Raw genomic sequence first — 26,529 nt, forward strand, 5'->3', positions numbered from 1 at the left:
GGGGAGAGGTTGAGGAGTAAAAGCATGCTGAAAGATTACTGTAATAATGCTGCAGTAAGCGTTTTGAATCACACAGAGCTCCCAGCAACATTCCACTGACATGTGCCTCCCATTACGGAGGGCTCTTGACAAGCCATATGTAACACCGGAGCCGCATGTGTCATGGGGCTTTTGATGGGTGGCAGTTAGAAAGATGCATTCATGTTCCTTTTTCTATGCTAGAAAACCAGGTTTGTGTCACTCACCCCGTCTATTTTAGTCTTTAGGTTTAGGAATAAGGATTAGGCAAGTGGTGGGTCAAAAAACCAGCTTCAGCTTATGTCCTTTTTTGTTACATGCTGAGATTTCAGTTCTCTGCACTGCTGTTGCACAACTGCAGTTTATACCCATGTTGCCACCCTTGTCTCATGGCCATGAGCCCTGATGGGGAGTCTGCTTTTTCATCTTGCATACAGACTAAAGCAACGTGCCTTGACCTCTGACTGATGTCTGAGGGTGGTGCTGCAATGGGGAAAAATGAAACAATCATCTCCTTTGCAAAACAGAAATGGGGGGAATAAATGAAGAGTAGGAAGTGTTTCTAGAGAGACCCCTCTTCCTGTCCCAGCACGCGTATGGTAGTGAAGGGCTGAAGGGTAGTGGGGAGGCTCAGGCAGTGCAATGAAGGCTGAATAGATTGGTGTTTAAAATCCCGATTTTCACAATTTCCGTGGAAGTCCGGGGATGTGGAAGATGTGGATGGGGGAAACCCCTTGTAACCTTGGGGGCTGGACTTAGACAATCTTTAAAGGTCCCTTCCAACCCAAATGATTCTGTGATTTACTGGAGGGATTGGATCAGTAATCCTCATCAGTAGCAGCTCTCATAATTGTGCATCAGAACCAGAAATGGAAGAAGGACTTGGTTCTTTTGAGAGTGCAGATTTAAGAGGTGCTGGAAATATGACAGGGAAAAACAATTGTTAGAAATTTCTTTTACCTAGGGGAGAAATTTCAAGGAATTTCAGTGAGCTGTAAGCTTTCCTGCCATTTTGCTTGCGTTCAGGTGCCTTTGCCCCTTTTCCAGAGAGCTGTTTTCTTGGGTTTTATGCCTCCAATCTCCAGGAAGTCTGAAAATAAGAACAGCAGTTAGAGGAGGCATTTAAAGCAGATCTTCATGTATCTGGACCGGCTGTGTGCATGCTGATACACTTGTAAGAATTTGAGTCAGATGCATGTGCTTTCACATAGCTAATAGAAATCAGAGCCTGTAATTGACCTAAAGAAGTGAGTATGTGCACTGTGAATTAAGGTTCCTGTGAAATTCTTGTAGTTTTCCTGGCACACTGAGGATTAAACTGTTATTATGAACTACAACTCCAATTTATTAATGTTCTGAAGTATGGAAGGAAGCAACAAATCTGATTTAAGTGAAGACATTTGTCTTGGCACTGTGATTTACTCCAGGGTTGTAAATTTGACATGATGGAGACTAAAATGTACTGAAACTTAAATTTCTCCCATCTCTCACTCAAAGTCAAATGATTTAAATAGCAGGAAATGAGAAATGACATGTATCCTTGGATGCAGATATATTTTTGGTGCTGAAGAATTTAATTTCATGTCTGAGGAAGTTTATCAGTTTAAGGACTAAACTTTTAGGAAAATAAGGGTCAAAGTTTGAGGACATTGGTGTAGGGATGCAGCTATAATCAGTTCATCAGCATATGCTGCAGGGAAGGTTTCCTGCCTGGTAGCCTCCTATCCAGGGTCCAGAAATGATAGAACAGGTATTATCAAAGGTGAAATCTGCTTTGCTGACAATGATCCTGATAATGCTTCTGTCCTGCAGTGCTCACCACGCTCCCCTCTGGCACTCTGCCTCCTCTGTCTCCTGCTCTGTAAAAGTCTGTTCAGGAGAAAACATTGAAAGGTGTTAAAGGTAGAAAAATGTTATCAAACCAAAATGGAGCTGGGGTGCGGGACCGAGTTACCGCTGCAGGCAGAAGGCTCCCAGTATGATGTAGCACTGAGCATCCTGCCTGCTCTCAGTCTGGGGGAGGGTTTGTTGGGGTTTTGGTTCTCATAGGACAAGCTCAGGTAGGTGGATCAACCAATGTCTCTAACTTTGGACTCTTCATCCTGGTTTTCCTTTTCATTCAATGACACCTTGCACCTTCCCGAGGGTCACAGAGCCCTGGAATCATCTGCTCTGTGAAGGGGTGCTCTCCTTCCGTTGAGAATTAGGGGAATTTATGGGAACTTCACTCCTTGCTTTCACACATCAGGGGTGCCTGAAGTTAATTTTCAGGCTTTAAGTTTTATTAATCAACATGGAGAAGGCTTTTTCTGATGAATGTGAATTTAACCTAATGGCTACATGGATGATTTAGTGTAGCTTTAATTCTCCTATTCATTTCCTGAGCAGTATCTTAAAAAAAAAAATAAAAATCCCCGTATTCTGAAAGTAAAAATCAGAGCTTGAGTTTAAGGTTATTATTATTATTATTTAAGATAACCCAGTAACTTTTACAGCCTTGCTCTGTGATTCCGTGAAATGGGATTAATTTCTTAGCAGCACTGGACTTGCTCTGTCAGTTCAATAAAAGTAATGTGGACAATTTCAGTCTATTACTTTTAAATTAACTCAGCCCATATGACTCTTCCTAATACACTGCCACCTTGTGAAAAACAGGCTTGTGTTTTATTGATTCATGTGATAGATGAGAATATTAAGTGTTCCCTGGCAAACAGCACGCCAAACAACACGAGGCTCTTAGGCATGCCAGGGCCAGGGAACTAATTATGCTGAGACAGAAGAGGTTATTTTACTCATATGTTGTAAAGTGGGAAAAAATATTAAAGTAACTTCATAGCTTAAACCCCCCCCCCCACCACCACCTTTTCTCCATCTCCCCACACCCTGGCTGATACTTTTTTTCTTGCCATATTTCAAGTCTGTTTCTGAAAATGCAGAATTTGAGAAGGTCATTGGGGAGTGAATAAGAAAGAAACCGAAGCAGGGAAAACCTCAAGCCAGTGAAAATATAAGGAAATTAAAAGAGGCCCTTGTAACGTAACACACCTGATATTTCAGCGCGTGTAGTAGCCCTGTTTCCCAAAAAGGGAGGGGGAATAATGGGTATTGCCCCTTCAGAGATGAAAACTTCTTGGGAAGGTTGCTTGTTAAGATTTCACTTGGCGAAAAATGAGGCCTGGAGAAGCTGGTGTGATGATCCTTTGAGGACGTTTAAGAATAATTGTAGCAATAATGCATTAAAATGTCACAAGGGGGAATGATTAATTGGAATTGCCTTCATTTTTCTCCTCCATTTGCTTGCATTCCTGTCCTTAGTTCCTCATATAAAAAATAAAAATAGTAACATCCAGCCCTAGCACTATATATGAAGTCTTTTATTACTGCAAAGTGACATATGTGAAACCCTGCTGCTGACATTCATGGACTTACATGCCTACTACTTCAATTGCTTTATTAATGTTTTGGCTTTCAGCATAAAAGCTAAAACACTGAAAACCACTGAAAAATTCTGGCCATGGCAGTGACATTTATCATTCTGTAGCTGAAAGTGTGGTAGGTTGTTTGCTGGCTGCTGGTTTGCTCTTTCCAAGGCAGAGAACCTAATTTTCAGTTATTTTTCTCTCCGCTCTTCTCCTCATTGAACGAGGACTAATCCAGGCTGGCAAACTGTACGAAACAAAGATCAGTGATAAAGGTGACTTTTGTTCTTAAGGCTCTAAAGCACAAGCAAAGTGGGAGTAAATGACAGACAGACGTAACAGGAACAAGAGAAATTGGGAGCGGGAAGTTTATTTTCATGAACTCTTGCCCGTGCTTGCTGGTTAACTCCTCCAGATGATGAGCTTTAAAATAGCCTGCTGGGATGGCATCCGAAACCTAACCTTGTGTGGGTTCATCTTCCCTTTGTGCATTTTCCTTTATAAAACCTATGTGTCATTAATGATTGAAAACTCATCCCAATGTTTAGAAAAATACGTGGTTCTGTGTTTCATCAGAAGAGCTAGAGGAGGAGAAAAAAAGGAAGCTACATTACAGATAAGTAAAATAAGTAATCTTCTTGTTGCTTTAGGCATGTTTCTGCTCATTTTAGTATGTTGTCATTCAGTTTGATTCACTTGAACTGATTCCATTTTAATGGTTCACTTATGCATGCAACTACCTGGAAAAAAAGATTTAAAAAATGCCCCTAAAGCAAATCTTACTGAGATTTTGGTCAAAAAGAAGATCATAAATAAGCAGAAGTAAGAGCAAAAGCTAAAACAATATGGCACACATCAAGTAAAAAGAAAGTACAATATGTGAACTGAAGAGCAAAAAACAAACACGAGCTACAACACAGAAGTTAAAAAATAGTACCTAAGGTAAAAAAACTCAAATTCAGTTGGTTTTACAATTACACAGGAGAATGGGTTTCTTCAGCCTTTAGATTCTTTCTTTATTCAGTTAGTTTAAAGACAACAGGGCTGGAAGGGTTATCTCTTCCAAGGCACCAGCAGTTTCTTAGAGCCCTTGCTGAACACTGGAAAATTTAGCAAGGGGGAAAATTGCATATCCTAAGAATATAACATGATGAATATGTTGTGTCGCATGCATACCATCTGTGAGTTATTCTGATAGACAGAACAGCTTGTCTGCCAAATCCTAAAGCACGGCTTTGATTAGTGCATACTTTGTAAAATAATAATCTTGGGGACTTTGGGTGAATTAAAGTATGACCTTCAGCTTGTATTTTAAAGGTCATGCCATCTGGGTGTGCAAGGGGTAACTCCATACTTCTGTAATTAGGTCTTTCTGTAATGAGTGCTGTAGAACAGAAGCTTCCACAAATGAGGCTGCTGGCAGTTACCAAGGAGAGGAGAACTGCATCAGGACATAACGCCTAGGGAACAGGGATGTTTTGCGGCCTTCATGATGGTTGTAAAACACGATGAGCTGTATCCAGTGCTTCATAGTGGGGGAGTGTAATGAGGAGGGGAGTTGCGAACTCACCAGGGTTGCAGCCACTCAGAGAGAGGTGTCCTGTGCACAGGAATTTGTTAGTCATCTGCACAGCTCTGTAAATCATCTGCTTTTGTTGTGGTCTCAATGTTCTCTGCTTCTCAGCCCCATTGCAGACACTTACATGGTGGGAAGATGAGCAGTGCCTCACAGATTTGGTCCTTGCTAGTCTGCTTTTTAGTGCTGCTGGAAGTTAATTTCGTATGTTATCATTTACTTAAAGTTGTTAAATGTTAGCCTGAGTTTTAAAAAACCCTCATTTTAGTGCAATAACATGTTTCAGCTGCGATGGCTGCTGCAGTAAATGTCTTACGAGAGAGGTCCCTTCCTGAGCTATACTGCCCATAAATATTAGCTTTATTTTTATAAGTAGTTGCTTTTTCAGCAGCAGAGTAGCTGTAACCATAAAAATGCTTAATAAGGAATGCTCGCTCAGTCACTGCTTATGTTTAAACATTTAATAAAATCCAATTTTGTATTTCTTTGAATAGCCCTTAACATTAAATGTAAATTTTAAGCAATTGTTTTTCCTCTGGTTTCGGGATTTTTTTTGCAAAATGACTTTGAGCTTTAATTTTTTCTTTTTCCTTTTGAAACTGCTGAGCAGCTCCAAGTGGTGAAGGTTTAGATTTTGAGAATGAAGGGACTTAAAAACAGGCTCTGCATACATCCTCTCTCCACAAGTTGTTTAAATACGGATGTCACCCGGCAGAATCAAGGCAGTTTCAAAATGTGAACTTGCTGTTTCCTGTTCTGAGTCACCCTGACTCATCGTTGTGGTTTCAAAATCACATTTTACTGTCTTTTCAGCTTGCCCTTGTTGCATGGAAATAATAGAGAAAACAAATTAATTCAGGCTGACTTTTGCTAATTCCTTGGAGTGGCATGTGAAAGGTTCAGGTGGTTTAGGTGCCTTTCTGCAAGGGCTTCAAAGGGAGCAAGCAACCAAAAATCCTGGTATGTCAAATCCCGGTTGACTTTCTTAGTCCTTCCATGGGTGGAGAATCTCAAAACCTTCCTGATGCTGTTTGATAGAAGTAAAAAGCTGAGACCATCTCTCGTGACTCTGGAAACATTGCAGAATCCTGTTAAATGGTTTGTGACTCATCTAGTAGCACTTCTCTGTATTCAAGCTTTAAGAAGTTGGAGAAACCTTTTAAGCATAGCAGACTTCAGAGTGGGTAGAGGTAGACCTAGTGAACTGCCATTTGAGTCCAGTCCCAGAGTATCTTGCGCTTTGCTGTATGAAAAGGAAACGATTCGACTGAATCCTCTGCAGAAGTTATATCCTGCCCTGCTCTGCAAGTGTAAGCGTTCGTCAGCTTTTGCGGAGAGAGAAGAAAATCTGGTTTTGAAAGTTTCACCCTCTGTGTTGGAATTGTTTATTTTGGAGTCTGCATTAAAAGAGGGGAAAAAAAGTGGTCAGCAGCTTGGAACTTACCACTTGATAACCAGGAGGCATAGTGAGACTGCAGAACTCATTTCCACTGTCTGTTTGATTTCATCCTGTAAAAAATCATGGGAATGAACACAAGCAAGCATAATATATTCTTCCATTATGCCTTCGTATTTATTTTGTATAACAGGCAGAAAAAAATCAGTATGTCTCTAACAGTTTTCCCTCTAAGAATATTATAGTTCATTTAATTATATCTATACTTTAAAAAAAGCTATATATAGATAGCCTGTTTTCACTTTGGAGGGCTTTGATTCACACATTCCTGTTTTAAATCAACACTATTTTAATCAGAGGTTGTGATCTTTCCTGAATAATATCTTTAAAGAAAAACTTTAGTGGCTTGCACAAATGTCTAAGTTTCATTCAGGCATACAGGGAAAGTCAGTAGCTGTCCTGAATGAGAGATGTCCTTTCCAACCCTAACCATTCCATGATTCTGTGTGATTACAACAAATTCATTGGTTTAAGCCAACCTTATCCTGGGCTGCATCAAAAGGAGCGTGACCAGCCGGTCGAAGGAGGTGATCCTGCCCCTCTACTCTGCTCTTGTGAGACCTCACCTGGAGCATTGTGTGCAGTTCTGGTGTCCTCAACATAAAAAGGACATGGAACTGTTGGAACAAGTCCAGAGGAGGGCCACGAGGATGATCAGGGGACTGGAGCACCTCCCGAATGAAGACAGGCTGAGGAAGTTGGGGCTGTTCAGCCTGGAGAAGAGAAGGCTGCGTGGAGACCTCATAGCAGCCTTCCAGTACCTGAAGGGGGGCTATAGGGATTCTGGGGAGGGACTCTTCATTAGGGACTGTAGTGACAGGACAAGGGGTAACGGGTTAAAACTTAAACAGGGGAAGTTTAAATTGGATATAAGGAAGAAATTCTTTCCTGTTAGGGTGCTGAGGCACTGGAATGGGTTGCCCGGGGAGGTTGTGAGTGCTCCACCTCTGGCAGTGCTCAAGGCCAGGTTGGATGAAGCCTTGTGTGGGATGGTTTAGTGTGAGGTGTCCCTGTCCATGGCAGGGGGGTTGGAACTAGATGATCTTGAGGTCCTTTCCAACCCTAACTATTCTATGATTCTATGATGTGCTATTAGGTTTCATTTTCAGAATGCCTTGAAGAACACCATATAGAAGCTATGGTTGCTTGTGTTCTCCATTGTGAGTTTTATATCATCAAATTAAATAGTGTCAGTGGGTTTTACGGTTTCACTGCTTCATATTCCCCCCCCCCCCATTTTCTGTACAGGGTGCAGAGAATTTGCAATCAAATGTGATTTCTATAAGAACAAGGGGGCCCACCTTGAATGCCTTTGCTAGCAATAGATCTTGGCAGCAAGTCCTCAGGGAGAAGTTGTTTCTGGACAGGAGACCAGCTCATATAATGAATAAGCGATCAGTACATATATTGTTATCTAGTATGCAAAATGCTACAGTTCTCATCTCCAGATGTCTTTTAGATGCTGCCTTGGCCATAGCATGGTGTAAATTAAAAGAAAGGAAAATTTTTTACATATTCCGGTTAGGGCAGCACGGGAAATGTGAATTTTCACAGATAGATCAAGGTGTTAAAATTAGATCTGGTTACAGTGGAGAACAGTTCTGTGGAAGACCGTGTGTTAGAGGAGGAAATGTTCTAGTCCAGAATCAAAAAAACTTTCTAAACCTATGTCTTAAAATATGCTCTCATCTCTAGAATCGCAGATGCTCTCCACTCCAGCTACAGTGCATTGGGAGAAGTCTGCAGTTTTTCAGTTACTGCTAAAATAATGTGTATTTCATTTCAAATTGGAGACACTTTGCAGTTCAGGAAGAAGTTCCCCAGATGGAAGGATGTGAATTACTTACACAATGTTTATCTCAAGGTTTACGTCCCATCACAACCCATTATTAAGGCCATTTCATTTCATTAAAGCTAACAATTTCACATTGGGGGGATCATTTATCTAAGGAAAATGTTGTATTATCCACTATTCAAAAGCTTGGAAGCTTCCATCAATCATGTTCGTCAAAACCTCACAAGATGGGAAAGTAAAGATATTTTGCTGTGTTAGGACTTGGCAAATTGAATTATAATTAATTGGAATTTAACAAATTAAGATTTTGTAGGTTTTTTAGTACTTAGTAGGAAACGATGGGGTTCAGAAGTGGTGCCCTGTCACTTCAGTCTTGTAGTCCTTGGACAAGCCTCAACTCATTCTTACCTGTATGCATAGAGTACCAAAGAGCCTTTTCTCCCACTGAATTGTCTTTAGACATTTTCGGGGTGAGCAAAGACCAAGATCAAGTCTCACAGAAACAGAATGTGTTGGCAAACAAAACTGACTCCTTAGCATGTGTTCAAAGTGGCTGTGTTTGTATGGCAGGGGGAATCTACCATAATTCTCTGTTCCTCTCCTGCTGCCAGTGTCTGAGCGCGACTTGTGCGAAGTGCACCATTAGTATCTATGATAACCACGGCATTATACTGAAAGGTCGTCTTATTAATTTTAGAACTATTTTCCAGTTGAGATACTGCCAGGTCTCACTGAGGTTTCAGCAGATTAGATTAGATGGTCTGATTTGTAGACCTGCTCTAAATGAATAGCATCAGTCCTGGGGAAGCGGGGAAGGGAGAAAGAGAGCCCATTGCTGTCACTTGACAATTATGTTCCAATTTTTGCCCCCAGTAATTGTATCTCCTAGAAAAGCCAGATTTTGAAATCTGAGGAGTTAAGGTCTGGTCAGACAAATCACTGCTGGTCACTGGGTTTTGAAAATCCTAGAGTGACAAGGATGCCAATCTGTAGAATATCTAGGAAAATACAGGCAAAAATAACCCAAATACTAAGTGTACAGCTTTACCTTGGCCTGTGGTGGGTTTTAAAGTATAGAATTAGCTGTGTCTCACATTCCTGGTGGTTCTTTGTGAGATATAAACACTGTCGTAGTAAGAATGTTAAAATACTGATTTGTTCTTGTGGTGGGTGGGATTCCTGCATTATCTCCATCCTCTCTGGGGACAGGCGTTAACAAAGGCCTTTGGAAATCGTTCCATACTAGTTTGCAAATAGCTAAAATTTCTCAGAGTTTTATAAGTAGGCTGTAGTGGTCTGACAATCAGTTATTGTAATTTCACACATTTAAGGGGAAATAAACATTGTTTTTCACAGCATCCTGCTGAAAAGGAACCTATTGTTTCCCTGCGCTTTTGAGTGTATGTATGTGTTTATTTATGTGGAAGCTCTGAATCTTTTAAAGCTCTGTGCATATAGCCACTATTTCTTGGTGAGATATGACAAAATTCTGCATGTGATAAAGAGGATCTAACAGTGGGTGAAATTTCTTTATATCACAGATTTAGTAAAATGCCTGACGTTATTCCTGTGGAGGAAGGTTCATCCTTATTTATGCTGTGCTGTTGTTAACATGGGAAAGGGCAAGATGATAGTGATTACAAACTCAGATTTATATGTGACTGTAACCATGTTACGATATGGAAAGGAGGAGGAAGAAATCTCACCTGAGTCAGCTCCAATAGTTGATTATTTTATGCATTAGGTTTTCTTTAAACCATCTTCCTTTGGAAATGTTTGCACGTCTAGTTAGGCCAGAGAAAATCCAAGTAATTCTTGCCTCTATTTTGATGTTCTTCTATCTGAGTTGAAAATACTGTGCAGAAGTCCTGTCTTTTGTGGTTGTAGTGTTTTTTGAACTAAGCTTCATCTTTGTCGGGTTGGGTCCTGTGTGACCAGCAAGCACGGATGCTGCCCCTGGTCCAAATGGTTTACAAATGGGTGGCTTCAAAGTGAGGGCTCTGCTTCAAAGAGCCCTCACTATCACTGACTATTGATTTTGTTCTCAGCATCCAACTTCTAAGATTTAATCCCTGTCTAGCATTGCACTGGTCTGACTTGTTTTATCTCATATGGGTAAAAAATGAATATCAAAGTGATGAAATTAAGACAATGAACCTAAACCCATCAATTGTGCTGTGTTACACTGCTTGTAACTTATTGCACTCATCTGGCATTTGTCAGGTTGCACTGGTCAAATGCTTTATCTGCATAGAGGCAGGACTCAGTATATTTGTCAGTGAATACTCTTGCATTTGTCTAGAAGATTAAATTTGATATCTCACAGTATAGCTAGCATGATTTTTTTGGTGTGGAGGCTGTTAGTGTGGCTTCCTGAGGAATGAAACCTCACAGGTGGGTCCAGACATCAGAATAATAAAGTCACTGTATATATTAAGGACATTGTCTTCCTTCATATCCTCACTTGCTGAACCATCATGAGCTGAAATTGTTAGATAGCGTTTGAAGGAAACTTTATCTGTGCATACTTACTTCTGAATATATTGGAGCTTTGTTCCTACAGGTCTCAGCACAACAGCGCTAGAAGCTTCTTCCATGTAAGGCTCTGAAGGTTATCTTCTGCATTTACTAAATCTCAATAAATTTCAGGATGGGAAGACACAGAGAGTTGCTGCTTCTGTTTCCCTTGATGACTCACTGATCCACAGAAACTGAAGCTAGGTATAATACAGCTGTTTGGAGGGAAATCCTCTGCAGGTCAAGGTGAAAGCCACATTTAGGTCCAGGAGAAGTGATTTCATTATGCGGTGAGAGTGTTCTCCTTCCACTTCTATTCCTGTGGTGGCCATAGAAGAAGCATTTGTGACTGACCCTCATGCACAGACTGTTTTTCCTGTTTTCAGACCTTCCTTCCTTCCCCCAACAGGGTTTAGCAGAACAGCCGTGCAGCTTTGTTTAGTATTCAGCCAGGCTTCAACTGTCAGTGAGATACTAATGGAAATTTATCGCATGCTGAACCCGAAGTGACATATATATATGTTTAAATGCTGAGTTTTATTGCATACCTAAAAATACTTCACTGTCCTTTTTGAGGTTTTTTTATGTAAAGTCCTCAATCATTGCTTAAAATCTGGCACTTCTGTATGAATCTTTCTCTTTTTTATTTTTATGTAACTTTTTCTAATGAGGAAGAAAGTTCAATGGAAAATTTTGGTCACCAAGTTATCAAATCCGTCATCTTGTTTTCATTCGTCATTCAAAGCCGAATTAAGTATAGGAGCATTTCGTGACACACTGTGAAATGATGATGAAACTACTTGAAACAAGGAGTCAGATAGTCAGTTGCTACAAATTGGCTTGATTGCAGTAATCCTAACTTCTCCTGTCTCTGTATAAGGAGTTGGCCTCTTCTGTGCATTACTGATGGCTGGTTTTGAAATGAAGCTGGGCCATTGGGTGAGCTAGCATGGGGGAAAACACAATCTGACATGGTTTGCTTTGGGAAACTCTTCATCTCTAAAGTTTTCTGAATGCCCTGACAAGTAAAATGATGAGGAGACAAGTACTTTTATGCCTTTTTCTTCCATCTTTTTGCTCTTGACTGTGAAACAGCAACCTTGTCTATGAAGGGGCATGCTTGAATCACTCTATTCACAGACCTCTGGTGACCAGAGAATGCAAATTTCTTTCCCCAGGCTCTTTTATGAGCAGTAAGTAGAATGCAAGCAGGCACAGTTTTAGGAGAAACATCTTTAGGGAGCATGAATAAAAGCCAGCATTTTATAGGAACAAGAGGTGTGCATTTTTCTTATATTCTAGAGCTTTGTGTGTGTCATAAAAGCAGATTCATCTCAAAACTCTCTCCCCAGTCATGCCTTCATTCACTGGCATGAGTTTGGATTGAATACTCTTTCTGTTCCCTGTATTTTTCTGCACTTCTTTCCTAAAATAACAGAGGGATGTTCTGGGGGGACAGACCAGTTATTCCTTGCCAGTTGATCCGTTGGGATTATGGCATTGCAGGAGTTCCCACTCAGGTACCCCATCCATTACTCTTCCTCCCATATGTTTTGCTAAGACAGCTTTCCCTGTGAGTCTGAGTACTGATTTTGCTCTTAAGGAGCCTTTGCTGATGTCTGGAAGAACAAATTTGCATATCCTACTCTATTAAAGTAAGTAGGAGAGACTGCCCCCTAATTTTCTAAGGAATAGTCTTTGAAGTCCAGTTAACAGGTGAGATAAAAATGGCCTATTCCTCATCCGCATGAGGGCTAAAATTGAGTGTAAGGTATTTATCACCATCTTTGTTAGATTTCTGAGAGATTTAATAGTCCCCAGAATTGTTCATTTCTTAACAGCTATGTGCTATTAAACTGAGGCATTATTTAGCAATTGGTGCTGTCTCAAGAGGATAATTATTCAGAAGTATCTATTTGAAAATTCATCTACTGCTAGTTGTATAAATGTCTACACTGCCTGAAGTATTTAAATACTGAGAGGCTTTATGATAAAAGCTACCATACTACAATATTTAACAGAATGGTGGATTTTCATTAATATTGTGTGTGCTTAGATCCAAATGCTAGTATTTTCTCAGTGACTTGTGGGAATACACACCTACCGATGTCAGTCCTCCTGAGTGAAACATTGTGTGACCTGGTACCTGCCTGAGCGCAGAAATGAACGCAGTACGGCAATCAAGCCAAAAGAGCCCCAGCTTACCTATGTGCAGCACTGCTGAGTTTGGAGGGAATGTGAAGTGGCTGCTATCCATGCTAGGCATGATGATGAAGTGCTTTGTGAAGGAGGACAGGGAGAGTCTTCAATATTTCATCCATACTTGTGAAACTAATTGGGTCTCTCTTCAGCTTCGCCACTTAATTGCAAAGGAACTGGCATGGGTGTAAAGTCTTTGAGAACACGAGTGAGCAGTCAGGTTTTGATGAAATTGGTCAGCGCACTCGGAAGTTATTACGAGCGACTGACATGTCATCTGCAGACACACACAAAGCAGAATCATATAAACCTCATTTTCTAGTTTAACTGGGACTCTGAGTTTGCACATATAGTAATGAACATTAAATTAGTTATTGCCACTCAAGTAAATGTTCCTGGTGTCACAGAGCTGTCTGAACGTATGAGCCTAGTGCTCAGCAGTAGCAAGAAGGCAAATAGGAAGATAAGAAGTTATTAGGAAATGAGTACAGCCAACAGGAAAAATGTTTGCTCCATGGTACGTATGATGTGGGCAGTTCTGATGGCCCATACTCAAAATGCAAGGTCCAGGCACAGTCCCTTTCGCAGAGCTGCTGTGATCCCATGGCCAGCAAGGCAGAGAAAAGCTGTGCCCTGTGCTACCTGACAGGAATGTTCAGGTGTTGGCATGGCTGATAACAACCACTTTCATTGCCTGTTTTCCACAGTAATGAAGTTGCAAGTCTCAGTTGCAGAAGCTGTTATCTGTGTGTACACTTCTTTTTGCTGTGATGTTTTTTTCTGCAGACATTAGGACTGGGCTCCAGAACTAGCTCTAACCTATCTCACTTGTTTTTCTGAAGAGCAGCATTTGTCACTTCATTTAATACCATCCAAAGATTGTCCTTGTAAGAAAAACCCGTTTGATAACAGAGATGGGGATAAAGCATATGGTGAAGCTTGAAGACTTAGTTGTTTATATTTGAAATTCTGTATTTTTCTGTACTATTCTTTTCTCTATTTCTATACTATTCTGTATCTTTAATAAAAGGTTATGAAGATGTTTTAAATCATTAGTGTTGCAGTGGAGCTGAGCAGCCTGTGTCTGCGCTCTCAACTCAACCCAAGTTTGACTGTTCAGCATTACAGACAGGGTCATGTTAACACCTTAGCCTGTGACTCTTCATATTCTGTTTTATTGACATGAGTGAGCCATGATGTTGGATGCCTTTTCCCCTAGAGTCACAGGCTCTGTTGCTGGAGGGCAGAAACAGGCTCTGGGTCACTGGTGAATACTGTTATATGAACAGGGTAGTTCAACTCCCTCAAGACTGAACAGATGACATTACAGCTGTTGATCCAGGTCGTGTTCACCACCTTTTCTCTTCAGCTATGAGAGCGAGATGTACTTTTAGTAAGTGAATATGGGGATTATTGAGTAAACACAAGGCTTTCTTATCTAGGGTTCTTATTACAAACCTGCAATATTTCTGTCATAAATTGACCTGGAAGGCTTCTCTTAGTGAAATACTAGCGTTCGATGCTGACAGCCTTTGGAGTGTGTGTGTTTGACAGGGGATGCTGTGGAAGGAAACCAGGCACACTGGGTTAAATGATGAAGCTAGCTGGGGGAGAGAGAAAAACTAAGAAAAACTGAAACAGGGCATGAACCATCTATAAGAGACAACAGACCCTCACCCTCTGCAGCAAGCGCTGCTGCTCCTGAGGTGTCAACACAGGGGTCAGGAGGTGGTGCCTGGACCTGGTTGAAGAGAGAAAACACTGCGATACAAGTACTGACACGGTTATCTTGTGCATCTGGTGAGGAAGACCCTGTTCTTTCGCTGAAATGCCCCCAGTAACAAACCCTAACATACCGCTGGTGTTTGCTGGTTGAATAAGGAAACCGTTATTACCTTGAAACTGGATACTTTGGAATATCCTCTGGATACACACATTTAGGTGGTTGGTTATGACACAGGCTGTATAGTTAGAGCGTCATTTGCACCATGTCGTGTACTATGTAGTGAGTTAACTTTCCAATTCTCTTTGAGATACCGGTCTAGGTTTAATCTTCTTTCAGTATTTGACTGCAGCATATGCTCACCTTCTTCTAAACCTTTATTACCCTAATAGGAAAGTTTAAAATTTAAGTCAAGGCTTTAACTCTAATTCTGTTCCTTGAGCCATGGTGTATTTTAAATAGGTGGCACAGTATATTTGAACAGTCTGTCTGGCAATACCTTGCTGACCCAGACTGAGATATATGCAAGCAGTTTTATTCCAGATTTGTTTTTCGTAATATGTTTGTTATAAAAAGGTCAAGTAGAAGAAATGTAACTTTTATAGAACATAGCCTATAAACAGCCTCTTGAGTGAATCAGTGATTTGTAGGTTAATACTTGAATTTTTAACTTCAGTGCCATGCTTTTAATGTATTTCAGGCTTCTTGATCCAAAGCTTACTTTATATTCTGAAGGTGGGCGATTGTTTGCTGTACTCTCAAGAGAAGATAAGCATGACATCTGGTTCACACCTGTGGTTTTAGGGATAAGAGCGTAGCTGCTTTATGTATTATTCAGGACGCTCTGTTGAAATTGCAAGGAATTTGACTCTTTGAGGCCCTTTGTCCCTAAAAAAAGTAAACATGAAATACAGGCGTCTTCTCTCAGTAGGCATTGAATAGACTTTTTATTCCAACCTATGCCTGCTGCCAGAAGGGAAATTAGTTATGCAGGTTAATTATCAGATTTATGATAAAGACTTTGCTTGTGCAACTCCCATATTTCAACAATTCCATCGAGGCATTTTGGGCTCTTGCAGAACAGTGGCAGGAGAGGTAAATGTACCAGTGGCACATAGGATGGTGTGGTTTTGTATCATAGGTGATAACCTTCCTGCCTACCGCAGCCCCAGCTGTGGCCACAATCAGCATGGGTCATGCTTTCTATATCCAAAAGTGAGAGTCTGCACCATGCTGCAGCATTTCCAGTCTCCGTTGGTGGTAGCAGTGCAAACCAAGTGTCTGGGGCTGGTGGAGACAGCAGTGGCATGAGCAAGAATTAATATAGCCGGCCATTGCTAGAGCCAAAGAAACCCAAAGTCTGGAGAAAATCAGCAGCTGTCATACTGAAAACCAGAACTGCTGTGGTGCCTGTTAGCCAGGTGAATTGTCCAAATGTGAGGTGCTGAGGCAGAAAAGGTGCTTTCGGATATACGCGGATGTGAGCCAGGGTGGAAATGTGACTCTCTGGCTTGAGGCTCGTTTCTGTTTATTAAAATGGAGAGTAGAGGGAAGGGACGAAGCTGGCACAGAGCCTGGCTGAGCAGGGACACAACTGTGCATGCCTTCCACGAGGAGCAAACACTAAAAACTGTGATGAACCAAACCCTCTATAGTTTGGACTCAAACGCCAGTCTGGTGGTGTGTTGTGTTCCTCAGGACTCCAAAGAAGCGGAGCACACCTTTTTTCAACATCAATGGGCCCTTAAAAATTGGAAGTGTTAAAGCGGAGAGGTTGGTTTAGTCACTTTAGATAAGGCGATGCCACAAGCGAGCAGCGGCGTCTGATGCACCAGGAGAGTCTCAACATGGCACCTGCAGACAGGTACCAGCACAGGAGCGGCTGGGGGTTAGATTTGTGTTTCTGTTTCACAGGCATGGAAGAGTAACTTTGACATTTAACAAAGGACTGAAACAGAGTGTATTTGCCAAATGGGTTTGCAGATGTGACAGTGGACAAGGTTCTGACTTTAACAGACTACACGGTTTCTAGCACCTAAACCTTCCCATAAATTCTGCTGCTTACTTGAATATTTTGCTTCCCGCTATGCTGAAGTCTGGTTCTTTTTAATTTGCTCGTGTTAATACAGAATCACATCCTTAAGCCAGTGTCATTAAGGCGGTGTATTCAGCTACACTCTGTGTGTGTGTCTGTACACAAAGTTGAGAAGACAAGAAGTTTACAAAACACTGCACTTCAGATGTGTGCAGACTTCATTTCCTACTCTGGTAAAACAGTTGGAGGGTAAGGGTAAAGAAAGCTAGAAAATTAGAGGCAGAATACAGAGATATGACGTGCAAGGTTTTCCAAGGGACTAGGGAATTGGTGAAGGATTTCAATCTGAGGTATTTTCAAGAGATCCTGAGTTTTCGAAAGGATATTGTGTACTTGCTCCTTGCGTGGTAAGCCTTTTTGAGAAACTTGAAGTAAAACACCCACATGGAGCAGTTGCATTGGAAAAAATCTCTCTTGTGTTCAAACAGGAAGTGTGATGCAGAACTGGTGCTGTCCCCACAGTGCAGGGCTGTCCCACCTTCCTCCAGCAAGTAGCTACTGAGACCTCTGATGCTGAGCACCTCTTTGTTTTACCTTTGGGACTACGTTGATGCCTTAAATCTCAGAATCATAGAATAGTTTGGGTTGGAATGGACCTTAAGTTCATCCAGTGCCAACCCCCCTGCCATGGACAGGGACACCTCATCCTAGGTCATGTCGCCCAAGGCTCTGTCCAGCTTGGCCTAAATGTGATGTTAGATATCCTGCAAAATATGGGAAAGCCCATATTGGTTTTGCCCTCTATAACTGTTATCATAAAAGTCAGTCAGAGAAACCCTCCAAGTACGCTCTTCTCATGGGCTGGTGCTGCTGTAATTGCCCCTGTACTTCGCAGTTTATAAATAAAAGCAGCTCTGCAAGTGTTCAGCCCGGAGGATTTCACATCCCCTCAGAGACAGGAATGGCCTTTCGCCCAGCAAAATGCTTCTGAAAACGTGCCCCATCTGCTGCATGGCTTTGAATCCCGAGATGCAGCAAAACTATAAATATCTCAAAGTTTGTTCTGAGGCGTTTTGAAGATCATTAAACCTCATGGAAGAGCTCGCCTTGCCTATTTATATATTAAAAAAAAGGAAAGAAAACACACAACTCCCCCCAAATAAACCACACGGGATGTTTTGAATTCCACAGTACAAAAAGAATAATTTGTGCTAAGATATGAGTTCTCAAAGGAAAGAATACTTGTGGCAATGCATCTTTAAAGTGAATGGTATATGAAATTGTATTAATCACCCATGCTAGGAAAAGTGTGCTTTTATAAGGGTTTATATTTAAAGAGCAGCTCCTTTCTTTTCCCTGAAGAGTGCTAGAGTGTTTTTGCTGGGAAATCCCAGCAGTTCTCTCAATTCTGGCAGCACTTCTTGACGTTTAACAAAGTAAATGGATCCTTGAAAGACTGCTGAAGTATGGACAGTTTGGGTAGTTTGAAGTTTAAAACTCTTTCTTCAGTACTTTAGTTCTCCTTGTAGAAAGACCATGGGAAACAGATGAAGACGACATCTGGAACAGTCGCTTTTGGGTTGAGTTCAGAGCTGTTTTGTTCATACAGTCAGTCCATTCGGCTTGGTTTTAGTTGCTGTGGCATCTGGTGCTTAGCCACTTCCTAAATTGCCTGTTTGAGTTTTCCACCCCCACCAGCAGCTAAGTATTGCTTCTAATTTTTCTGTTTGGACAGTTCTAGGAAGAGAGTTTGTCTCTCGCTGAGATGGGAGTCTCAGCGCTGTGTGCTCCCACATCCACGTGCTTGTTGTCTTGTTTGGAATGTGCCACGGTTAGAGAAAGCCACTGCGGGTGATGTTCTGAGCTACTCAATAACTAAACCAAAACGTTTCTGGCAGAGTCAGAGTTAAGCAGTGAAGGGAAGAGCCCCGGTTGACTCCAGGAGCCTGGGAAGATGCCCTGGGGTATGTGGCTCCAGCGCCTTGCAATAAGTATCTGCGCTGAGCTCCTGCGACATCAGCGCCATGTCAGATGTGAGCTGTTTAGAAGTTGGTACCAGTATTAAGAGGCAGTGTGCTGTTACCATGAGGTATTTGTGACTGTTACTGCAATATCAAGCAAATAAACAGCAGCCCCAGAGTTCTCCAGCACCCCTCCAAATAGTTTATTTCATGTGCTTTTCAATTCTGGGCCATTCTTTCCATTCATTTCCAATCTTTTGTATTTTTCTTCATAAAGCATCCAGCTAAAGGAGGAATCGGCAATGACTGTAGTTTAAACATGAGGAAACAAACACAGAAATGGGCAGTTATTTATGTGAGGTAGCAGAAACTCTCTCATAGGCCTTTGCAATCAAGTTACCAAAAGACCTGATCTGAGAGAAATACTCCTGCTCCCACCCGAAACACCGAATACGGAGCTATTTGTTTCTCATTTGCTTTTATGAGCTGTTTATTCTTTTCAGGGGGGAAGGAGCTTTGCATTTTCCAGATTTTTCTCACAGGCACGCAGGCAGCAGCCACAGGGTTTTTTAAATTGCAGTGAAGATCCTCCTGGAATCACTTCATTCCAGACCCTTGGACTTCAAGTGAAATACCACATGTCAGGAACCCTCTGATGGAGAGATACAAATGAGCAATACTATGTGGTGTAGTCTTTTATCCTCTTTTCTTACCTCCTCCTCAACTTGGATCTCTTCCATCCCTCGGACATGTGGTTCACATCGTCTTTACAAACTGACTGAGCACCCTATTGTACACTTACCACCCACGTTTCCAGAAAAAGAACCTCCTAAATTTGTGAGCCTAACAAGATGCTCTGATGTGTCTGGATGCACAGGTATAATTACCACAGGATGAAGATATTTAAACATTTTTAGAAGATGAGAAAAGGAGGAAAGGTTCAAAAAAGCCTCCTGCTTGTTACGCTTCAATGCTTGTTTACATCTTGGTATTAAGTTGTTAGCATTATAATTTCCTGTGTTTGGAAGGAGGTCAGATACGAAACAACACTCGTAACAGAAAGAGGATCAGAAATGAGAAGCACTGCATGGGAGGTAATAACCACAGCTCTGTAATTCAGGGGTCTTGTGTGTTGTGAAAGAGAAGACTTACTGCTGATTTTTTTGTTGGTTTTGAATGATTTATGACATTTTACTTGTGGCGAAGTGTTGCAATCTATGTTGTCATGGAAATTCTATTGAATTTATGGTTCCATTTATCCAAAACGATTTTCCAGACTTCATTTCATGGTGAATCATATGGCTGTTACTCAGAGTACAAAGCAATCGCAAAAAAGTTTCATGTTATGGAAAGCATAAACACTGAAACTGTTATTTTCATATTATGGAAATACAAATGAATGCAACATACAGCTTTTTAGCATCAAATACGCTTTCATTGTGTAATGACTTCGTGGATATGTCTGAGATGGATTTTCTTGTTTGGGATGGGAGCAGGCCTCAGAGGTATTTATTTCTGGCAGTAGAAACCAGGGGAGTTTCTGGCTTGCCAAGGTACATCTCTTAACATTCAGGGCTTAACACTCAAGACACTAAATGATATGGCCGTGATCCAACAGTGAAGCCCTGGGCAATCCTACAAGCGTCGTGTTGCCTCACTGTTCCTACTGGATTGTTACTGGACCACTCACAGCTTTAAACGCTGTTCAGAATTAGGGGCAGAACATACAACAACTACCAACTGTAATGTTGAAAATGATTATGAAACAGCTTAATCTCGACTTCTAACATAGATACACCTATGGTGTTCTTTGTGGGCAACAAAGCAACAATTAATGCTTATTAAAAAAGATTAAAGGGAAATTTACCATACTTCTAAAGCATGGGAATGTCTAAATTGAGTTAAATTCTCTTATTTCACTTGTGTGATCTTTGCTCTTCCTGTTGCTTCAACTCCTTTCATTTTTTTTCAGCCCAGCATTGTCTTCATTATCAGGTTGCAATTACGTTGGGGCAAAGGCCCTGTCTGACTCTTTGTTTTGCAATTTACCCAGCACACTTTGAGGCACTGTAAAATACTAACTTATGACATTCAAAATACATCTCTGTACCTGCCTAACTATAGTTAAAAAATTCACTGATGAATAATAGACTAGGCAGGAAAAACATGCCATTATCTACTCCTGTTCAACTTTATCTTCTTTAAAAAATGCAGTATACTCTCTGTTATTACATCAAGCTCTCGTAGGAGAACTGGAAAACATCACGATTCGCTCTTCCCCGCACCTTTTCTAAGCAGGTTCTGAATATGTTATAAATGATAAGTTTCGTGGGTTTTTTTTTCTTTTAAGAGAATGTAATGAGAAGTCAAACACCAGACTCCATTGCCCCAGTGTACATCTCACACTCCAGTAAACAGACTGCAGGACAGTGATTTTGAATTTTCATTGCTGCAGTGAAGATTACATTATGTCTGTAGAAAATTTTTATTCGAGCCAAATGGATCACATCCTCCAACTGGCTGGAAATCTCTGCATGTATTTAAAGCAGAAGTAAGCTACATACAAGCTTTCAATTAAGAAAAACCATGTATGATTCATAATCTTAGCACAGGATTTGTTTTTGCACGACAGGTTTTACATCCAGTTGTAAAAGTGGCTGGGACTAATTTATTCTTACAATATGAGCAGCAAAGGTGCTAATTAAAAATTAGTATATTCAGTGATCATTGTTGAAGGCGAACACTGCAAATTTCTGTTCGGCCACTCCGCAACGATTTGCAGTCTACCTGCAATGCCTGTGTGCTTTGCTCTCAATCTCTAAAGCAGTGCATAATAAAGCACATAGCTGTTGCCTCTGCGTCTTGCCTCCTGATTCATCAAAAAATTGGCTGGCCTATAAAACCTTTTTTTTTTTTTCTCCCTTCCTTTAGCCTTAAATTGCATGGTAGCCCTTGGATTGCTGGAAGGAAATGAGTGGAAAGCTAATTCCGATGATCTTTTCCCTTCCACCAGCATTCCTGATACTATTGAATATTCTGTACTCCACATCTGTGATAGTACAATGAGCCTTTGTTCATTTTTTAATCTGAAGAGAAATCTGCTGTAGGAGGTTGCACAGGGTGATAGCAGCCCAATTTAAAAGTCTCAATTATTTATTTTTAAAATACTTGGCATCTGTCAGTGGAAAATGTTCTTGCTTGGTTTCCATTCTCTCAGAATTGCTTTGAACTCGCTCACATCTTCTGGGATCTATCAAATGCTCATTGTGGCTTTTCTCTTGTAAGTGCTGAATGAGTTTAGCCACGATGGTCTGCATTGGATATAAACTTTCTGTCTTTGTAGTGGGGTAATGAGAGCAGAAGATGTCATGCACGGGAATAGTGATTTCTGTCTGGGTGCCTGTCTTGCCAAGCAGAGGAGGAGCATCTGAGCAGAGAGCCAAAGCCTTTTATTTGTGGATGGGTGGCAGAGAGAAGTCATTCATTTGGAGCAGGCTCAGCTTTTGCAGGCCAGTGACATTTCGTAAAGAGGGTTTAGTCATTCAAAGGCAATTGTACTTAATAAAATCAGAACTGAAATAATTATACTTAATAAAATCAGAACTCCAGTGGGCAGTATTTCTGAGTAATACACATGCACATTTTGGACAACCTGTCCTTACAAAGTCAGCATGGTAGCAGCCCAGTTTTGAGTCAAAATCTCTTAAGCACAGAGCAGGGCCTGATGTTTGCCAGGTCTGGGAAACACCAGATTCCTCTAGAGTTTGGAACAATGTGATTGAATAAAGGTGTTTCTGCAGAGAATAGATTGACCCCGAGGAGAAGGGAATTGCCTGCCCTGGGGCTTGGTGGAGGGGTGGTGTAGCTGATAGGAGCGTGGAAGCAAAGATGCTCCTGGCTGAGGAATTAGGTGTTGGATGTATGTGGTGTATTCATTTGTTTAAGTGTTGTCAGCCGGAAAAAGGCCTGGAGTGCTTGGAAGCTGTAGTGGTTGAGCACTGGACCTTCCTGGACAGAAGAGACTAGAAAACATGACATGGTTTTATAGGGTGACTAGCAATTGTCTCCAGGGTTATGGCGAGGTGAGGGTTTTCTCTCATCTCCTGTTTCAAGGCACTTGTAACATTCTAAAGATTTTCCTCTTTGGTAAGATTTTTTTTTTTCCAGGCTTAATCTGTGCTGTACAGCAAATCTCCCTCAAGTTTGAGTAAAACCAAATTTACTCTTTTAGAGTGTGAAGAGTGTCAAAGCATAAAGTTTTTCCAGTAAAAGAAGACTCTTGCTCTCTCCCTGCCTTGGTAAAGCTCTGTAGTTACAGTAATTGTTGGTAGCATTTTAGGGTAGAGAGAGTCTTTCTACAAGAAAAGCGCCTTTCTGTCACTAGGGACAGTTTGTTTCAGTTTACCTATATCAAAATCCTGGAAAGTTCAAGTTGCTTGGACACTACATGTCTTTTATAATAGATCTTTACAAGGTACATGCAAGCATAGTGCTGTGTTGCATGTCTGAGATTAAGGAAGGTCCATGTAAGCCCTTTCCAGCCTTGTTAGTTGTAACAGGGCTAGATGTGAGTCTTACAAATCTAGTATATTGTGCCATAGAGAACAGGGCTCTTATGGCCCCTGGGAGCTGTGCCACCAGGAAGGCTGTTTGGAGCACAATCAGCAGGGATGCGTGGAACCAAGCATTCTTACTGCAGAGAGCATCACACTTACAGAAACTACAAAGCATATCTCAGGCTTTCCCATTGATAAAGGATTTAGAGCCTTTAAAAAAAGTGTATTTTCCTTGAGTTTTGGAAGCTATTGAGAAATCACAAGGTTCGTAGTGCTGAAACCAACTGAGGTTGGATGAGGAATCTTGGATGATGCTCTGTTCTGCACTTCCTAAATAGCATATTATTATAAGACCCGAATTTGCCTTTGCTTAAATGCCCCTTTGCATTCTGTACTACTGCTTTGTATGTACCGGGCAGAGACAGCAGAAGTCGTTTATATGCATAATGCACCCTGTATATACTAATTATATAATAAGGAGTAATAATGAAAATTTTCTAGCATGTTTAGGCCACGTAAGTATGCAGTGAAATTAATTTTATAGTTAACTATCTTATTCCCAATTTGTACATAAAGAACATTATGCCATCCATGGAAAATATTAAATTAAATACCTGGTGATAAATGCATTCAATACTATGTATATCATCTATAAAAGAACAAAAATGCGTCAGATACCTTTGCATTTTATTGTGAAATGGGGAAAACAGATGAGACTGTATTACGGAAGAGAGCAATATGTGATCACATAATTAGAAAATTGTTATAATAGTAATGCTCAGTGGTGTCCAGGTGTGCCTTTATGAGCAGCTTTGAGGATGTAACTTTGCCATCTTCCTAACGCTGTTTTTGCAGTGTATGTGTGTGTAAATGCTATAATAGCAAGTCCTGAGAGATTCTACTCCTAAAGCATCCCTTCTAGCTGTACGAACACATAAGGAAGCTACTAGATGACAGATGATGATAATTTTTCATACAAGACAGTTCCCCTTGACTTGATGGATGCACAGAGAGGGACCATGCGCTCTGGAAAAACACTAGGGAGCCGTAGTATGATGTTATCAATGTGTATGGTAATCAAGGGAGAGTGTGGTTCTTGATTAGTCTGTGGAATTGCACTGCTGAGACGAGAGATGTGAATTAAGCACTTATTTTACCAAAGCCCTTTGCACTGCTATCCAAAAGTGTATTCTAAAAATTAATTCCTTTAAAGTGCAGAGAGCAAAAGTGATCCAAAATGATTTTGGCATATGCTGAACTCAGTAATACTTTTCTTCATAAACTATGGGGACGATGTAGTGAAGTGTTTTATAGAAGGTTCATCTAATTTTAGACCATATTTTAAAGGGAGTAAAATGTAATTTGTTAGTGTTTTGTGAGGTTTTGTCTGTGCTGGCGAAATTGAAGTCTAAGCAGTTCTATCTGAAACAAACTGTTTCTGATTTCTACATCAATGAATGGCTGTACCTTGGTCTACATTTGTTCAAAGCACAAGCTCTCAGAACCTGGAGGCACCACTAGCTTTGTGAGATATTGCCAGCAAATCTGTGTGTGCTGTTAATATGCTGGGAATAGGAAGGCCAAAATAGGGGAAGAAAATTGCTTTCAAATTTTATGAAGCTAGAGTGAGTGCCAGACAATTTTTTCATGTTTTTGGGGGGGTTTTGTTTTTGTTTTTGTTTTTTGTCAGCCATTTGGTCTATGGTCTTATTTTTATCCTTCTGCTGGAAAAAAAAGTACCTCTACCTCTGAAGAGACTGATCTTCATCTTGGCTTTTTCTCTATATGGTGGTCTTTTATTAGATGTATGATACTGGAAAAGTGCCTATAGCTTACAGCCAATATATACAGTCAGAAACGTGGAAATCAGTAAATATGAGTAGGAGCATATCTAAGCAAGATAAAAGGGCATCATCTTATCTGGCAATATACAAAATTTTCGAATATGGGAAAAACGCTTGCCTTTGTGAATATGTGAGGATTTGTCATGCAGCACAATCTTGGAAAAACCTGATCAGCCCCTAAAAAGTTGTTGATGCCAGCAGAGCATTTGCTTGCAGACAGATTTGCAGGAGGGAGTGATGGTCTGACTGGCAGAGTGTTGAGAGGCATGGACAGTCTCAGCTAGACCTGCCATCTCCATTTAACTATGTACTGTGTGGCTGTTTGTTGTCACCTAGAAATGCTGTGGAAAGCCTGCATAGGTCAGGGTGATGGGCAGCAGAGATGTGCAGGTTCAGGCAAAAGAAGCCTGATGGGTCCATTCCTGTCTCATAGCCAGGAAGAGACTTTTTTTTGGCTGGAGGCAGTGTGCATGAGTGTGTGCATGTTGGCCAACCATCCTGCAGTAGTGTTCCCACAATGGGCACATCAGTAGTGGTTTGGATTGTGAAAGCCATCCAGGAGGTTCCCTTAATGGTCCCCAGAGCAACTGCTGCAAGTCTAGGTCTTGCAGTCCGGCTGTTACCATGAGGCGCATGTCTTTAATCTGTGTAGAGCACTCATGCAGCAAATGTTACCAGTACTGAGTTTATTCTATGAATGTGTGCACACCTACATGGTGTAATGCTGAGAAGGGAGTGTTGCATGTTTTGGATGCAAACCAGATCCACTGGAGCAAATTGTGGTTGATACAGATGGACTAACACTAGGGGCTTCTTTGGGAATGGAAGGGTTGAAAAACTGCTGTAGGATGGCTGGCAGAAGTGGCTAGCTAATGCAGTAGATGGAACAAGAACCGCTGAGGACATTCAGAGCAGTAGTGCCCATAGGCCTCTGTGAGTTGCCCTTACTCATGGACGCATGTGTACTGAAGTGCAACTGTTAAACAGCAATGTGTATGAAGGAAGCTATTTCTTGGACCTCCTGTATTTGTGGCATTTGCTGTTCTGGGGTAATCATTGTTCTCACCTGCCATCACTTTGGATTTGCCTAAGTATTAATATTCATTATTCATCCTAAAATGACATCAAAATATCTGGGTTTGTCTCATACTTTTTGCTAATGCTTTGGAAATAAAAGTCATGAAATTTAACTGTAGGCAGGGAGAAGTCTTGACCCTAACTGATAGTCCTGAATATCAGAGGCTCATAAAAATGCATTGCTACAGAGACAGACTTTTATCTTACAAATTGCTTTAGGACTAAAGGAATAACTCTAAACGTTGAAATCATTCTCCAGAATTCTCTATGGTTTTTGAGATAAATATGTTTAGCACATTTAACAGAGCAGGAGATGAGCCTGCAATGAGCAAAGAAATGTAGAGATTCTGTCA

The 26,529-nt window shown here is 41.0% G+C and overlaps 1 protein-coding gene across 3 annotated transcripts in view; it reads left to right on the plus strand.

The window, feature by feature from the left end:
- PTPRG (protein tyrosine phosphatase receptor type G) overlaps positions 1 to 26,529 on the plus strand; it is a 407,805-nt gene that overhangs the window by 242,453 nt on the left and 138,823 nt on the right. The gene's annotated exons all lie outside the window — the stretch shown is intronic.

Source organism: Lathamus discolor, chromosome 7 (assembly GCF_037157495.1).
Source record: "Lathamus discolor isolate bLatDis1 chromosome 7, bLatDis1.hap1, whole genome shotgun sequence".
NCBI classification, from domain to species: Eukaryota; Metazoa; Chordata; class Aves; order Psittaciformes; family Psittacidae; genus Lathamus; species Lathamus discolor.